At 52.2% G+C, this 18022-nt stretch overlaps 1 long non-coding RNA gene across 2 annotated transcripts; it reads left to right on the forward strand.

The window, feature by feature from the left end:
• The first annotated feature begins 1252 nt into the window (after positions 1-1252).
• LOC109494677 lies at positions 1253-2554 on the forward strand. 2 transcript variants are annotated; one of them, XR_002149665.3, is made up of 2 exons: positions 1253-1345; positions 2299-2554. It is a non-coding gene; the product is annotated as an uncharacterized LOC109494677 (long non-coding RNA). The 2 variants fall into 2 exon arrangements; XR_002149666.3 differs by having other exon boundaries at positions 1270-1345; positions 2244-2554.
• Positions 2555-18022: the final 15468 nt, after the last annotated feature.

Consider the following 18022-nt stretch of genomic DNA (forward strand, 5'->3'; position numbering starts at 1 on the left):
AGACGGTGGCCTTTGGGGAGCACGATTGGCCCTGTGCTGGAACCAGAAGAGGCCAAACATAGGCAAAGGGTAAGTAGGAACCCTTCTTTGAAGAGCCCTGTCCACCTGCTGGAGCTGAGAACATTTCTACAGCACTTAAGTGCCACAGAAGCCCAGGGAACCTGTTCCCACCAGATTTATTTGTCCTTCTTGCTGGTCCTTTCCCTCCATGGGGGTCCTGTAAAAACAGGTACCTGGTCCTGTTTGCCAACACCTAGCACATAACTGATAATTCATAACTGTGGATTAAGGAAATGAATAAATAATACATCTAAACCCCATTTCATGTGTGGACACACCTTGTCACCCATGTGCTTCCCCACTCTGTGCATTTTCCACAGCAAACACCTCCTCCTGGCTCCTAGCCCTCTTCAGAGCCATCCCACCCTCACTTTCTGTGAGCTCAAGGATTACGAACTAATCCTAATATATTTGCCTGAGCAAAACCTAATTAGGAAGGTAAATCTGAAAAAAATAAAAGGTAATACAATATAAAAACCCAAGGAGTGTGCCCCCTACCCCTCAGAGCAGAAGAGAAGGTGGTTTGTACTCCCTCATTCTGCAGTGTCTCTCCCTCAGCTTAAAGAGAAGACAGGTCTCCTCTCTCCACCAGGCAAGGTCAAAGGAGGATAATTTGTTTAAAAAGGCAGCTGGGTCTGGGATCCCGCTGTGGAAGGGGCCTTGGGTGGGGGAGGGGGGAGCACTTGACCTGTCTTCCTGCTTCCAGGGGTGGGAATTTCGGATCCACGGGAGGCTCTAACGAATGGTTAGATATTTCTATTGCAAGAGGTGAAAATCCAATTCCAAGTGACTTTTAAAAAAAGAAAGGTAGGGATATGTGTGTGTGTGTGTGTGTGTGTGTGTGTGTGTGCATGCGCGCGCGTGCACGCACGCGCATGCACACACACGCAGCATTCATTGGCTCATGTCACTGAAAGTCCAGAAGTAGGACTTGCAGAATACAGTGACTTAAACAAAGATCTCTCCATTACCCCTCTGTCCTCCTTACTGCAAACAGGCTGTCCCCAAACAGTGACCCCACCCCCTGACACCCAGTTTCTAATCTCCTCTCTCTGTAGCCAATAGCGGGCAGCGGCTCTTTTCTAGTGTATGGAGTGGCAGTTATTGGACCTGATTGGCCTCTCTTTGGCCACATGGACATTCATGAGCCAATCACATGGTCAGAAGGGTTTGATACTCTGATTGGTCAGCTGTGAGTCACATGTTCCATGGCTTCAGGGGTATCTTCCGTGCCACTTAACGTCCAAGACCTAACCTGAGGGAAGATGTTGTTCCCCAGAGAAAGGTGAGCAGAGTGTGCTTGATCCCATTAAGGAGAATGGAGGCTGCACAAGCAATGGGAGACGTCCACTATTAATTTGAATAATGAAGAGGAGAGGGAGGGTTTTAAGTTCTCTGGGCAGGGTGGATAAGGACTGGAGAGTGAAAGAAGCAACTTTGCTGGAATGGAACCTAGGAGCTGGGCTGAGTACAGAAGGGACTTTCCAAATGCAGACCCATAGGTATCAGGGGTTAGGCTCCATGGACACGTGCTCAGGTGCTCCTGGAGGCCCCAGATGGTGTTGAAGGGCCTGAGCTGGCTGTTGAAAGAAGCACCTGAAAATCCTCACTTTGGGGACACCAAAGTGATGTATTATTAGCCTTATGTTCCGCTTTGTAGGGGGAATAACATTACGCAAAAGGGGAAAAGAGAAGAGGAAGCAGCAGACAGACCGTCTGATGGCCAGGAGCTGAGAAGTTGTTACTGTGCATCCCTCCAAAACCCAAACCAACTTTGGGTCTCCTGGGGCAGCTGAGCTTATTTTTTAAAAAGCATCATGGGGCACCTGGGTGGCTCAGTCGGCTAAGCATCCAACTTCGGCTCAGGTCATGATCTCACATCTGGTGAGTTCAAGCCCCGCGTCGGGCTCTGGGCTGACGGCTCAGAGCCTGGAGCCTGCTTCCGATTCTGTGTCTCCCCCTCTCTCTCTGCCCCTCTGCCATTAGCACTCTGTATCTCTCTGTCTTTCAAAAATGAATAAAACCATTAAAAAAAAATAAAAGTAAAAAAAAATTAAAAAAGTATCCTGGTAGAGCAGAGAGCTGCCTTAGGCCTCCGGGAACTGGGATTGGCTAAGTTGAGCAGTAGCCCAACCTGGGGCAGCTTTCAAGGGTTGGTCTTCTAAGGATCACTTTTAATTCAGTTCAGGGCGTTCACCAGGCATCTAGTGTGTGCAGGACATGGGCTGTGTCTTGCAGAATCAATGGACAAGAAAAAACTTCGAATGGCCTCCGAACCTCCGGTCTGGCCAGTTGCTGCCACGGCATCATCACTCTGTCTCCCGATCCGTCTCCACAGCGAGTGCCCCTGCAAGAGCAGAGATCTCACCCATTCTTCTGGAGGCCTCGTGCCTGACCCAGGGTCCTGCATATAGGACCACTCCATTCATTGTAATGGATGAGCAAATGAATGTTTCTCGATAATAATGGACATAATAAAGAGGATTGCCATCTATCGAGCACATTTATACGCCAAGTAGTTAAGAATCCTATCAACCCAGGGGCACCTGGGTGGCTCAGTTGGTTAAGCGTCTGACTCTTGGTTTCAGCTCAGGTTATGGTCTCAGGGTTGTGAGGTCGAGCTCCACACTCAGCGTGGAGCCTGTTTGAGATTCTCTCTCTCCCTTTCTCTCTGCCCCTCCCCCACTTGCGTAAGCCTTTGCTCTCTCCTTAAAAATAAATAAGTAAATAAATAAATAAATAAATCTCCATTCTAAAAAACTTTTTTAAAAAAAGAATCCTTATCAACCCAGTGGTCACCCTTCCTACTAACTTATTTGTTGAGCACCTACTGTGTTCTTCCACTGGAAATACAGCAGAATGTAAGAAACATCCACTCTCTCATGGAGCTCACACTATGGAGGACCTAGCCATCCGCATCTACAGATGAGGAAACTGAGGCTCCCAGGGATGGAGGAGTATGGTCATGGCAGCACAGACAGGAAATGGAAACCCTAACTTCCCCTGCTTCTAAAGCCAGACCAAAGTCAGCGCTTGCTACATCGCTAAATAAAATAATAAACCAAATTCAATCATACTCGCACGGAAGAAGGTATGATTAATTTTTATTGGGTTGAGGGAGGTGAAGAAAGATGTCCCAAAGTAGGTGGCAGTGAGCTGACCCTTGAAGGATGCAGGAGACTTTCAGCCTGAAGAGGAGGCTGAAAGAGGGAACAGGGTCAAGAAAGATTCAGAATTGGGAAGGTGCGGGGTGAGTCTTACCAGCGGGCAGGTGCTTTGTGGACAGCAGGTGTTTCAAGTAGCTGATGAAGCTGCGTGAGAGATCCAAGTGCCACCTCTCGGATGTCAGGGAGACCAAGCGTTTGCCCTCTTGTAATAGGTGCCATTTGTGAGTCCTTCACTCTGTGCCCGGCACTGAGCTAGGCACTTTTCATGTACCGTCTTACAGTATTACTTATACTATCTCTTTGTAAGTACTTATTGCTAATATCTTAGAATACAAGCAGTGTTCCCAATGTACAGATGTGGCAGCTGAGGCCCAGAGAGTGCAAGTGCCTGCCCAAGTCTGGAACACAGGCAGCCTGCCTCCCACCTCAAGGTCTCCTGCTGTGTGGAGAATGGGGAGTCCCAGGGAGGCAGGCGGCTGGGGCCAGGGCCCTGGTCTTCCTTCATCCGTGCTGGCCCAGCCAGAGGGGGGCTGAAAAGGCCGCTGCTCCAAGGCCCCAACCCATTCCAAGCCCACGAGCAGAGCAAGGAGCAGATGGGAAGTCGCCCACCCAGGGACCGGCTCCAAACCTTCCAGAAACCTGCAAACATGAAACAATCACAGATGAGAGGAGGCTTGAAAGCCACCGTTTTTAAAATAAAAGGAAATCGCATTGTAAAAGCCCTGGCAAAGATGACAAAAAAAAAAAAAAAAAGAAAAAGAAAAAACTTGTTAAGATCAAAACTGCAGCCGAGCCTCAAAAAAGAGGCTTGGGATAAAGGAAGGGAGCGGGGGTTTACCTGGGGGCTTCCAAGGGGCTTCTGAAGCGGGTGAGGGCGGGGCTGTCCCCAGCCTGAGCTGGGGCAGGGCTGCCCCTCCGCCTCCCCTCCGAGGGCCCCTTTCATGTACCCCCCGACCAGGCCTTCGAGGCTGGACAGCAGCGCTGACACATCGGACACCCATCAACTTTTCCAACTTGAAACTCATTTCTTTCCCTTTAAACTGAGGAGACTTGGAGTCCTTTCAAGACACAGAGAATGGCAGGGATTCCAGTATGCCTGAGTCCCAGCTTTCCCACCACACCTCCCCTGATGGGGGTGGAGGGGCTCTTCGGGTCCCCCTGGGAGAAAGTTAACTCTTCACCCAGGTGACAAAGGGCAGGCCAGGTGGGACGGTCTATGGCCGGGGTCAGTTATCTGCCCCTCAGAACGTTCCTTCTTGTCCTCAGACTCCTGAGGAACGGATGATCAGACAAGCCCCCAGCACAACTGTGACTTAGAGCAGGTAGTCTATGGGGATTTATGGAAAAACATTTCTCAAAACTAATTTTGTCCTGCCACACAGCAAAAGGGGAGCAGGGAAGGAAGAAAGCAGGCAGCAGCCTCAAGGCTCCCCAAGACTCGGCTCAGCCTTTCAGTGTCCTCTCAGCCCTGCCTGAGAGCCAGAGGGGTGGGCAGGGGTCCCTGTGGCCTCTGGCTTTGATGGCGGACAGGCTCGCTAAGCCTTGCGTGTCTGTCAGCGCAGAGAGGAGCTTCTGCAACACCCACTCTGGGCCAGGCCCCATGGAGCTGGCTGGAGGGGTCCCAGAGGACACAGGCAGAGTGGGGTTGGGGCCTCCGCTGTGTGTCTGGCTGCAGGAAAGCTGGGGTTCAGTGGCATAGGAGGGGCTGGGAAGGTGTGGCAGGATCCCCCACCTCAGGGCACACTTGGCCACAAGCACAGGGACCTAGGCACCCACACTCACACAGACCACGCGGGCTGGGGTCCTTCCCAGGCTCCTCCTCCTGCCAGCCGGTGACAGCCTGCACGTTAAGGCACACCTCTGGGCCTCAGACTTCCCAGCTGGGGCGGGGACCAGGCCCTGGTCCTGCCTGCTGCACCAAGGCTGTGAGGGTCACACAGGGCCAAGTCTGCCAAAGCGTGCTGGGCTTCCTGACCACAGACGATACGTACTCTGACAGGGCTGGAGGGACAGAGATGGGTTAGAAAAGGAGAAACAGAACTGAAAGAACCTCAGAGAAAGAAAAGGAGGGGGCCAGACAAAGAGAGACAGGGTTAGTGAGAAATAGTAAAACAGGCACACCCTGAAGCAGAGAGAGAGAGAGGAGCCGCGACCAATGTAGAAGACAAAGGGAGGGTGGGAGAGAGAGAGAGAGAGAGAGAGAGAGAGAACTCCAGCAAGAAATAAGGACAGAGACACACAGTAAACAAGCGACAGAGAGAGAAACCGAGGTAAAGGCAGAGAAAGGGAGAGATACAGTCAGAGGGAGGCCCACAAAGACAGAAAGACAGAGAGAGAGAGAGGCAGAGCTAGACAGAGATTAAAAAATGAGAGACAGCTGAGAGAGAAGGAAATCTAAAGAGACAAAGGAAAACAGAGACAAAAAGACATGGACAGAATGAGCTAGAAATAAAAAAAAAATGGAGAGAGAAAAAGGGATGAGACAGCTAGCCCCAGAGACCCAGAGAGAGAGACAGACAGACCAACTGGCAGGAGCAGAGAGAAGGATCCAGACGGCAGGCCTCCCACCCCCAGACACACACTCATGGAGACAAAGGCCCAGGAACACACAACACATGCATGTGCTCAGTGCCCGTCGTCCAACCATCCGCATACCTGGTCAGGGCATCCTGGCACAACCTCACGCCTTCAGGAAGACAGTACTGGTCTGACAGGCCTTTGCTCAGTGAGGTTAGATGCAGAAGCAGCTGCAGGTAAGAGCCCAGGCCCTGGGGTCGGAATGCCCTCGTGGAAAACTAGCTGTGAGCCTTGGTTTCCTCACCTGTGAAATGGGAATCATAATACAACCCGCTTCATGGGGTCACCATGAGCTTCCAGGTGACACTGAAAACCCCGCAACACTGGCCAGTCCCCTATGAACACAGCCTCCTTCCTCAGTGGCCTTTGGCTTCTGTCCCTCCCCATCAAGGCTTCCCTTTCTCCATCTCTTCTCCTCTTCACTAGGTTGCCTTCCAGCTCTGGGACCCCTCTGCCTACTCAAGGGGCACGTTAACACCCAGATTAGCAGCAGTCTCACGGGGACCTGGGCCCTCCCAGCGAGGGACCTTAGGACCTTATTCCCAGGAGAGATACTGGCCCAGGCCGTGACATGCTCCACAGTTCCAGCTTCTCAAAGTCCAAGGAAATAAATGCCAAGATTCATATTTCTTCCCTTTAAAAAAATTCCTACATTAACCGCCAGGAAGTGGGGGGTGAAGTGGGGCGGGGGACGTGTGGAGCAGGTGGGTCTCACTAAAGCTGACAAGCTGCTTTTGCACAGGGATTTCGATGCTCCAGTTACTGGACAGTTGTCAACCTCAGGACTAAAACCTCCCTGGACCCACGGCCAAGGAAAGGGCCAAGAGGTCAGCCTGGCGCAAGAGCACAGATTCAAAAAGGTAAGGTCAATAGCGAGGGCCTTGCAGGAGGTCGCAGCTTAAATGTCACCCCCGCAGAGACGCCATCCCTGTCCACTCTCCCCGAGGATGCCCCACTCCCATCCTTCTCAGAATCGCACTGTTGGAAGTGCATACATTTAGTTACCTACTTGGTAAGTGGACAAGACCCTGACCAGACCGTGGCTGGGACCGACCTCTACTGTGTTCAGTCTTGATGCTCTGTGCCTGGCACGGCACAGGTACTCTTGTGATACTCTTTGTAAGAAAATGTGAGTTACTTCCAGTTAACAAAGGAGCTGGGCTGGCAGCAGAGGTGGAGATGGGGTTCTGGGAAGGGAGAAGAATTTGGAAGCTGGGGAGGTAGGTTACTCCCCCCACCAAAAAAAAAGGGCTAGGGTCTCAGCCCTCTGTCACTGCCCATGCAGCCTGGGAAGGTCCCTCCCTACCTTGTGCCTGTGTCTCCCCACCTGTAGAATAGGGGGGTGACACATAAGTAGCCGTGAGTCACTGGTCACGTTCTGGCAGCTCTGGGGTTGGAGGGACTGTCACAGGTACTATATAATTAAAAAGTAACATTGCGTTGACCCAACTAAAATGGACTTTCTTGTAGATCAAAAATGGCCAAAAATTGGCAATTTCATATGGTTTGGCCTAAAAATAGTAAGAACCACAATAATAATAATAATAATCAAGTTGTACAGGGACCATGATAACAGAGTGGATCTGAGGTCCATGTAGGACAAAGAAATCAGGGGTTGGGGGAAAGGATCCTCGAGTTCCCTGTTAGCCCGTCTGGTCCATTTCGAACCAGGCGTGTGTGACATTAAACAACTCCTCTCCCTCTAGGAGATGGTCTGCACACCCATCTTGGTCCAATGGGCTGTTCCCTGGTGACAAAGGGAGAAGCACCCAGAAATTAGAAGAGGGGTCCAAATGTAAGGCAAAGCCACCTTTGTTAAAGGTGAACGCCACTGACTCCACCTCAGGGGCAAGCAAAAATTTGGGGGTGCAGCTTAAAGAATTGAGAAACAGGAGAAGAAAGTGAAGGCTCCACCAGCTACCCCAGGCCAGTGCTGCCAAACTCCAACTGTGCTTGCCAAACAGCACCAATTATTACGAAACACACACACACACACACACACACACACACACACACCACTAATAAATGAATAAAGAAAGAAAGGATGAATGTGAACAGACTTTTAATGGAAAGAGCCCTGGTGTGACTTCGGGGAACTTATTAACCTCTCTGACCCCCGGTTCCCTTACCTGTGAAATAAGAATGAGACCATCCCTTTGGCAGGATTGCACAATACCTTCCAGCCAAAGACCACCAAGAACACACCTGTAGTCCAACAAAGCTGGATTTACTGACAGGTTGCAGTGGTAGAGAATACACACCCATGGGCTATATGTTAGGACAAGGACGTTAGAAACATAATTCTTAGAATTTGACTTGTGTTAAGTGATTCTTCAGGCTTTTTCTCTGGGTCGGATGCTGTCCAGAAGCAGGAGTAATTCTATGAGTGGGCACCTTGATGATTCTTATCTAGAAGCAGGGAGAACAAAGCAAAACTACAACTACAGTTGGTGAAGAAACAAGTTAGCCAGGATGCAGGATGTTTGGGCAGTTTGTGATTTGGACAAAGTTCACATTCTGTCTGTGTTCAGACACAATTGTGGAGTGGCCTTATCTTTGGGTGCTTTGTGGTGTTGCATGATGTTGGTGTTCTGTGGAACTGTTTATGGCCAACGGACCCAGCTGACCATCAGGCGGCTCTTTTCTTAGGCTAACGTGCCGTGCCCATACTCAGGAAACCTGAGGCGTGGTTTCAGCTCCACTGGAGCAGTAATGATCCGGAGGTTGACGCATTATGCGGCGCAGACTGCCTATAGCACAGAGGCTCAAAGGAGGAGGACGCAGGTGTTCACTGGGACACTTCGAGCCACAGTTAGGGCTTGAGCTGGGTTTTTAAGGATGGGTAGAAGATGCAGGGGGGAGGAGGGATGACTCCAAAAGTCAGAGAGCAGGGGCTGGATTAGTCCAGTGTGGTGCCCAGAGATAGGAGCACCCCTCCCCCATAGTCATCTCCCCTGTAGCCATCTGGGATCAACCCCTCCCCTGCCTCAGACCACAGAATCTGCTACACCTGGCTCTGGGAGGAGCACATGACCTGTACTGGCCAATCAGCACATCATATCTGGTGGCCACATGACTGTTTGGGGCAGGCCTTGTGAAGGAGCTGGTCCAATCAGAGAGCATCTCAGAGCTTTGCTGGGGATATGGAGCCAGCCCTCTGTCCTTTTCTGTTTGGGAGCCAGAGCTGCTGGTGGTTAATCGGTGAACTTGAGGGGAACACTTGCAAAAGCCAGGCTCCAGCCCAGGGCAGAGGTCTGAAAAGAGCAAAGGAAGAGAAAGAAGCAGAGCCTCTGTGGCCATCTGACCCCTGTGTTGAGCTGCTTCTGAAGTGACTGGCTGAGAATCAGGAAGAGTAATGATTCCCTTTCCCCTGGGCCACTCATCCCCCTTCAGCCCTATCCCAGCACCCTCTATGGCATTAACCTTCCAGTGGCTGGTGCCTAATCCTGTAGGAGGCCTTTGGTGGCTACTTCCCCCCCTCCAGCCCCACTGGACCGACCCAGTAGGACTTTAGGTGCCGAACGGACGGGGCAAGAACCCAAGGCAAGGAAGCTGGTACTCTGGGGACTGACCATGCAGGCGCCGCAGCCCACGAGCCTCCCTCTGCCTGCCCAGGACACACTGGAATGGAAGTGCCAGGAGGGTGGGGCTTCTTGACCGTTTGGCTCATAGACCCATCCCAGCACTTGGGGCAGGGTCTGACAAAGAGCAGATGCTCCATATATATGTGCTGCATGAATGAAGGAATGACCCTCCCCTCTGGTGGGAAGGGGGCTGTTTAGTAAGATCAAGAGACAGAAATGTTGTTAGCATAGCTGCACACCAGAGTTTTCCCGTGAGAGGCCATCACAAGGTTTGCTTTGCATGTAGAAGACTCTGTGAAGAACTTGAAGTTGCTAAAGCAAAGAGCTCCAAAGTAAATGCCTTCCAGGTAGTGGAAGGGGGCGGGGGTGGGGGGCAGGTGTTCACCGAGAGGGATGGGTGGGGACTATGAGCAAACACAAAAGGCCTATCACACTTATGGGCATTCAGACCACAAAAGCTCACCACCACTTATGCACACCAGAGAGAGGCCACCTGAAGGCCACATACAGCTCAGGGCCTCCAGTGTGTGGTTCCTGAATCCTGTCTACATCGAAGCCTACAGGGAGGTCTTCTGGGATGATAGTGCCTTTCAAGTGCAAGCCAACCTTTCCAGTGACATCGTGCTCTGTCCATATTCCCTAAAACCCCCTCCACTTTCCTTTTTTATGTTTATTTTTTTAAATTTTTTTAAAGTTTGTTTATTTATTTTGGGAGAGAGAGCAAGCAGGGTAGGGGCGGACAGAGAGAATCCCAAACAGGGATCCCCATTGCAGGGCTCAAACCCACAGACTGTGAGATCATGACCTGAGCCGAAATCAAGAGTCAGATGCTTAACTGAGCCACCCAGGCGCCCCCATGTTTATTTGTTTTTGAGAGAGTGTAAGTGGGGAAGGAACAGAGAAAGGGAGACAGAGGATCCAAAGCGGGCTCTGCACTGACAGCAGTGAGCCCGATGTGGGGCTTGAACTCATGAACTGTGAGATCATGACATAAGCCAAACTCAGACGCTCAACACACTGAGCCACCCAGGTGCCCCCAAACCCTCCATCTTCTGACAAAGGACAGTGCCCTCTTTACTCCTCTTGGTGCCTTCTGCGCCTCAGCTGGGTCCTTGGGGCATCTGGTAACATTGTGTCCATGAGACCTGCTTCCAGGTCCACACAAGTGCACTAACTCTTGGGACCGACTGTGCACGTACATGTACAGGTATGAGTATCCAGGCACCTGCCCCTAAACACATGCAAAGGGACTCCTGGGCACCTGCTACTCTATTCAGAGATCCCCTACTACAGGAAGTCCTTCCTGACTGACCACTGCCCGTCATCCTGCAGGCCAAGTCTGCCCTCCCTTCTCCAGACCAGCATCTCTGACTTGTGGCATCCCCCCCTTTTACGGCAGTTACCCTGGAGGGAGGAATTGCATACGACAACATAAGCACAGGCTCTGGGTTCAAATCTCAGCACTGCTACGGCCCTGCTGCGTGACCTGACTTGAGCACGTTTGCAAACCTCTGTGTCCTCAGTTTCCCCATGTGTGAACTGGAGGTGAACATCATGTCTATGTTGCCAGTCTGGTGAAAATAACCTGCGGGGGAGCTTCTACAGCGTGTTCGGAACTTGGTGGTATGTATGAGTGTTTGCCATTCTTGCTGTACCGGCTCCAGCTGGCCAAGGTAAGACTGAGTAAAGACATGGAATACTCCTTGTGTTCTTTTCGGAGAGATGCTCCAGCTGTGGGGCAAGACAGCCACCTCCCAAGTGTGCTGGCCCGGCCAGCCAGGCTCCTCCAGACTCAGTATTGACCCGCCTGTCCTGGGGCATGTGACCTCTTCTCTGATCAGCGTGTGTGGTGGGGATGGGCAGGCCCCACAGGCCGGATTGATTTTGAAAACTTGTCTCTTGCACAGGAAAAGGTCATGTTTGCAGGTGGGCATCCCAAGGCCTCTTTCCAGCGGGGTGCCCTGGCTGAGCAACAGGACTTCCATTAGCATTAACGGGGGGCTTTCGGCAGAGGACTCTGAAGGCCGGACCAAGTGTATGTCAATGTGGAATCACTCCAGAGGAAGTTGCCCAGAGAGCCGGTCTCCAGGACAGGCAGGACCATGGGGGCAGTCCCAGCCTGTCGTGCCTGAGCTTGCCAAGAGAAAGTGAGGCTCTCATGGGGGAGGGGGGTCTCAGGCAGCAGCAGGGGCCACAAAAGAGCTGGAGCAAAAGGCCCTCCATCGTCACATTCTCAGGAAGGGCTGCATCTGGCTGACTGGTGGACCCTGTTAGATGCCAGCAAAAGAGGTCCCCCCCTCCTTGGAGCGGAACGTAGTTCCTGCCCCTCTCCACCAGCCTCTCTCTCACTGGGGCAGGCCTGGGAGAGGAGTCCCTGAAGACAGGTGTTTGGACTGGCTCTCCATGCCCCTTAGGCTCTTGCATCAGAACCGGAGGACCCCCTGGCCCTGCCCACACCCTCATCCCTGAGCACCTCAGGGCCCCTTCCAGCTGTCCACTGGGGCTGGGATCCATGATTCAAACTCATGCCCAGTTGAAACCCCACAGATAACTGAATCCAAAGCTGCCAACCAGTTGCTCACAGGCTGGATCTGGCCTGTTTTGTTTGGTGTGAGCAGGGCTTTAAAAAATATTTTCACATCAGCTTCCAACACTTCAAAGTTGGAAGATTTCACATTTTAAAAGACCAAGATTTTAGCTTTGCTCGAAACACTAGACGCTCTGGCTGCTCCAGGTCTGCCTTGCCATGTCACTGGCTGGCTGCCTGCTGTAGACCTGCCTTATCTTCCACAGACCTCAGCACTCCCTGTGACTTCAGTGACACCGACCTAGTGTCACTTGCATTTGCCATCACACTTGTGCCTGGCTCACCTCTCCTGTGATCATTGCCTGGAGCCGTGGGCCGCAGGCACTGAAAGTCGTGAGCCCTGTTTGTTTCAGTGACTGAGATCTAGAAAGGCCAACCCATTCCTGTCTCAGAGGCTTTGCATGTGCTGTTCCTTCCATCTAGAATGTTCTTCTCCAGGATGGCCACACAGTCACACTCATTTTCGTTCAGATCTCTGCTCCAATGTCAGAGAAGCCATTGCTGTCCACTCCCATCTCTCCCTGTGCCATGCCTGGCTTTGTCCTTCTTCATAGCTCTGCTCCCTCCACACATATAACACATCCACCTGTACATTTGCCCTTTGTTTCCACTCAATCCACCAATAGAGGGTCAGTTCCATGAGAACAGTAGCTTTGTATTTTATTCATTATCTTGTCCTCAGCCCCTGGATAGGACTTGGCATCTGATAGGAACTCAATAAATATTTTTAAATGAATGAAAAGCAAAAAATGGTAGAGTGCAAGACAAGACTGCAAAAAGCTTTGCATGGAGGACTGAGGAGTAGGAAGGGAGGCCCTCTGGGGGCTGCAGGCAACAAAGTAACGGGGTTGGGTTTGCATTCCTGAGGATCTTCTCTGGGAACTGCTCTCTGGGAGTGTTTATGTGACCTTTGAGGGAACCACATTTGCATACTAGCCACGTGATGGATATAACAAGAGCCACTATGTGGCCGCCATCTTAGGGAGACAAAGGGTATGGCCCCTGACTTCTGGGGGGGGGGCTTCATGAAATTGGGAAACAAAGTACTGCAAAGTACACAAAAACAAGGGTGGGAGGGAGCACGAGGGAGAGAATTACCACGAGATCGTAATATCTGTGAGGACAGGTTCCCCTAAGTCACTTAACAAAGATTTATGGAGCACCTACTACATGCCAGGACCCCACCCTAGAGGAGCTCAGTCTGGCAATGGACATAGGCATTTGTCCAACAACCACACAAAGGCTGATGAGGGCTTTGAAGGAAAGCAAAGAGGCTTTGAGGGTCTCTGTCTTCCTCCTCACTGTTTGGCACATAGTAGGTGCTCACATCTGTCTTCCAAATGAATGCAGGACTCTCCTGTGGACCCCTTCAGAGGGGGGAGACAGACCTTGGAGAGCTGCAGGAAGGGTGCCTGAAGGGAGCAGAGGAAAGAGGTGGAGGAGCAGAGAGGGTGGCCCTCTCACAATCAGGTTTTGCTGTTACTTGCATCGGGCACCATGCTGGGTACTGGGTGCCGGTCGCTGGGCAGGACACTTCTTCTCCTTTTTCGGGAATGTGCACTGCCCCTTCCCCCACCCCGGGTGGGCCAGGCGCCACTTGGTCTGCCATTTTGATGCTCTCGGCGGGACCAGGATGCTGTAAACACCCATACGCGACTCTCCTGCAGGGTCTCCGGGTTGCCAACAATCACGGCCATCTGCTCGCATGGCATCGGGCCCAAGCCCAGCGCCCGGGGAACCGTGCCAGGCAGCGATTGGTTCTGAGGCGTGCCCCTTAAACCGGGCGGGGGGCCTCCTCTTCTGAGGGGCCCCTGGGGGAGCAGGAGAACAAAAGACAGATTTCTCTTTCCTTAAAAAAAAAAAAAAAGATCAATTTCACTTAAGACTCAGCACAAAACGAGGAGCAGGAGAAGAAACAGAGAACAGAGTCTATGGGGTCCTGAATATTCACGAGCTGGCTTTGCACAGCTCAGAGTCCTGGGTGATGGGGGAGGAACGAGGGCGCGCTCCATATTTAAAACATCCTTCAAAAGTTACCCCCTTCTCCTGCAGGCACCCCCTTCTCTAGCCTGAGGCTGAGGGCAGCAGGAGGAGGGAGGCCAGGAGGCCTCCTGGAGAAAAGTCATAGCTCCGGCCTGGGAGTCAGGGCTGAGATCCCCACCCACTGGGGCTATTCAGGAGCTATGTGGCTTTCGGCAGTCCAGTTGGCTTCTCTGAGACCTCATAAAACAGAGGCAAAGGATAGCTGTGCATATTAGATAGCATGGGGGACACAGGAGCAGGTGTCTCTGGAGCAAGAAAATGTCTCAGCAGTGGGTGGTCACTAGGTGCTGTGTGTCTCTTGCACATATGCACACAGTTGTGTGAGTCTAGTGAGCTCAGATCTCTCTGTGTCTCTGGGCATGCGTGTGGTTGACCGTGTCCTCATGTGGGGCCATCTGGGTTTGCACATGAGACTCCAGGAAATTATGTGGGCTAGTCTTGGCTCTTGTGTCAGGCACATTTGTGCCTGTGGGTACAAGGTTTGAGTGGGCACCGGTGTGTGTGTGTGTGTGTGTGTGTGTGTGTGCGTGCACAGAGTCAGCCCTGCCCTGGCCTCACCACCTCTGGGAGCCAGGCCCCCAGTGCAGATCGGACTGAGAGCTCTTTTCCAGCCACTCTCCCCTCCGCACCTCCTTGGTGGCTTATCCTCAGCCCACCCCGCCCACTGTCCAGCTGGCCCACACCAGGGGCTGGCACTCACTTCAGAGTCCACACCGGAAAGGGGCTGTGCATGGTGAAGTCATTCTGGACACCCCAGCGCCAACTAAGCCTAGGTCAAGGGCTCTGGGATTCTCTACGCCAGGTCCTCACTCCTGCTTTGAGCCGAGTGGCAGCCCCATCCCTGTGCTCCCTGGAGCTTTGGAAGGGAGGGGGCTATGGCTCAGGATCCCAAAGGGAGGTCTCAGTAAGAGGAGTGGGGAAGGGGCCAAGCTGCCCTTGTGCACAGCACCCAGCACTTTGTCACATTCTTTCCCGTGCAGGAGCCCATTCCATTCTCGCCCCCCTGCCAGGCCAGAGTGACTGGCAACCCCATTCTACAGATGAAGGAATTTGGGGTCAGAGGGAGGTACTGAGATTGCAGTGCAATGTCACTGGCGCTGGATCCACAACCTCACCTTCAGCACGTGTATAGACATGGCCCGGGTCACCTTTGTGGGACAGAACCTCACATGCAGGGGGTGGTTAAGTGCTGGCCAGGTAGCTAATGTTTTTGAGCAGGTACTGTTTTAGGGGCCTATTTAATCCCCATAACAGTCCCATGAGACGAGGACACCTATGAGCCCTGGTTGACCCACAAGGACACTGACACACAGAGGTCACTGACACACTCTGGGTCCCGTAGCTAGCAAGTAGTACCCATGTGGGTGGTCTATAGTCACCATACCAGGCTGCCTTCCACAGAGGCCAGAGGAAGTCACAGACCCATTTAAAGGAACAGAGAAAGGGCAAAGTGGAAGCACTTCTTGCCTCCCCTGCCCAAAAGAGGTGAGTACTGTGGCCATTCTGCTGGACAGAGGGCCTCTCCAGCTCTCAGAGGCCCTCCTCAGCACCTGAGGCCTCCCAGATGGGAATTTCATCCCCACAGGAGCGGGGGATACATGACTCCTAAGCCACAGGACAGCACAGGGGTCTCCCCAGACCACCTTCCAACCCCCATCCTCCCTCAGGGTCTGACCAAGGGACTCTGTGGCCAAGGGTTCCTCTGCTCCGGAGCCCTAGGCAAGGGGGTGGCTGGAGAATGGCGGGCAGGGAGGGTGCAGGACTAAGAAGGACATCCAGGGAGGGTGCAGGACTAAGAAAGACATCCAGGGCCCTCTTCCCCCAGCCCACCACAGCCACCACTGAGCCAGCGCTGGATTATTCAATGTAACATTTAATTACACTGAGAGTCTAACGAACACAAGGAAAGTCAGATGTGGAACTTGCACCCCCCACTGAGCCTCCTGGAAACCATGGGGGAAGGCAGGGTTGCTCCATATGCTGCTGTGTGGGTGTGCGTGGTTCATGCACGTGTGTGCATGTGTGTCTTGGCGGGGATGGGGTGGGGGTGGGGCTGTCTCCATGTGTGCACGTGCATCCGAACGGGCAGTCTCTGTGTAGCTGCCTGGTGCGTGCCTCTGTGTGTGTGCTTCTGTGCGTGCATGCACATCTGGCTGTGTCTGGGCTGTGCGTCTCTGTATGCCTGCCTGTCTTTGTCGTGGCTGCTAAAAGCAGTTTGCCTCCAATAATAAGTAATGTTTTCAGGCCCCCAGTAAGAGTGGGCTGGTCAGATATCCTTTTCGAACATCGACCACCCCCCTTGGAACTGCCAGGATCCCGAGTAATTCCTTCTAGCCCCAACTTTCTGTGCCAGCCTCTGCAGGTGACAGGCATGTGCATGTGCTTCCCCTCGTCCCCCCTCATCACTTCCCTTCCTTCAGGGCTTCCCTGAGACTTAGGTGGCCCACTTTCTGGTCATTTTTCCCTATATATACTCATTCCAGAATGTTACTTTGGACCTGAACTCTTCCACTGACTTCAGGCTTCAGAGCCAGACGCCCAGTGACCAAGCTCTGTGTCTGTCCCTCCCTGGTGTGTGACCTTAGATGAGTCACTTCACCTTGCTGAGCCTGCCTTCCCACATGGTGGAGAGTGCCAAAGCAGATGTGTATTAAGTGTGCTGTGTGCAGCATGGTGCAGTTGGGAGCTCCATCACAATGGGAAGGAAGCACCATGAAGGAAGATACTCTTCAGCCCTTCCCAGAGCCATCCCTCTGTGGGCAAGAAGGGAAGAAGGTGGCAGAGTCCCCAAAACTGACCTCAGGGAAAGATGGCCGTCAGAGGGTGGTGCCTCCTGGACAGCAGGACCAGGCTGGGCCAGGGTCAGCTAAGAGTTTTCCTGAGACCTGGGCAACACCTCTGATATAAACTGGGGCGGTGCTCTCTCTGATCACCCCACCCCCCTCCCCCCTCCCCATTCACCGACCATTTATTTCCCCACCCAAATCTTCCACCCTGAGAGCCAACTTCCCAGTGAAATCCAATCTGCTCAGTCATCAAATTCCAGAATTGTTATATACTCCTAGATAGGCACAAAGACCTGTGTATAAAAGTGTTCACAGTAGACCTGTTTATAACACAAAGGCTCTAAGCAGCATAAATGCCCGACAACAAAAGGGGGTCAGTTCATTCAATTATCAGTAATTTTTCTAGTGGAATCCTTTGTGGCCATGATAAAAGCAATAGAACTGGGGGACCTCCAGCAAGATGAAGACATATTTTCTCTATTTCTCCTAAGTACTACAACACCACCACCCACAAAAACCCAGATATTGTATATTTTTAAAATAGGAAGACTCAGAAAGGTGACAAAGGCAGAGTGGCTAGGGACCTTAGGACCCAGTTCACTGGGTTTTCTTTCTGCTTCATATATCCCAGACTTGGAGCTGAAAAAAGCCACTAACAGGAAACACTAATGGGCACAGACCAAAAGAAATAAATAAATAAAAGTCCCCCAATAGCCAAAGAATCAGTAAAGGGGCAGCCTGTTAAGGGAGAAAGCTTTTAGACAAATCACCACTCTACTGCAGCCAAGCACCATGGAAAAAACTGTGGCCTCACCCCCATAGTTTAAGGTCCCTAAACTTCCACTCTCCCCAGTCGATGATGACATTCCCTGGTGCTCCTGACAAGGATAAGGAGCTGGAGAAGGCTGCATAGGAAGACAGATTTTCATCCTTACTGTTCAGTACAAGGCCTCCTCCACAGTGCTGGGGGAGCTTGGACTTCCATTGGCCAGCATTACTGAGGCACTCCACTACCTCCCTTCCCACTGGGGTGGTATCAGAGGAGGCCTAGTGGGGAGGCAGGACTTGTGCCCCTGCCCAATGGTAACGAAGCCACCCACTCTTCTGTGTTATCAGTGGACACTATACCGGAAGCAGTAACTAGGCATTCCTACCCTTTCCACTCAAGGTATCATTGTACACCTAGTGGGAAGCCAGAACTCCCACCCTCACCCACTG

This window comes from Felis catus, chromosome E2, assembly GCF_018350175.1.
Source record: "Felis catus isolate Fca126 chromosome E2, F.catus_Fca126_mat1.0, whole genome shotgun sequence".
In the NCBI taxonomy this organism is placed as follows: Eukaryota; Metazoa; Chordata; class Mammalia; order Carnivora; family Felidae; genus Felis; species Felis catus.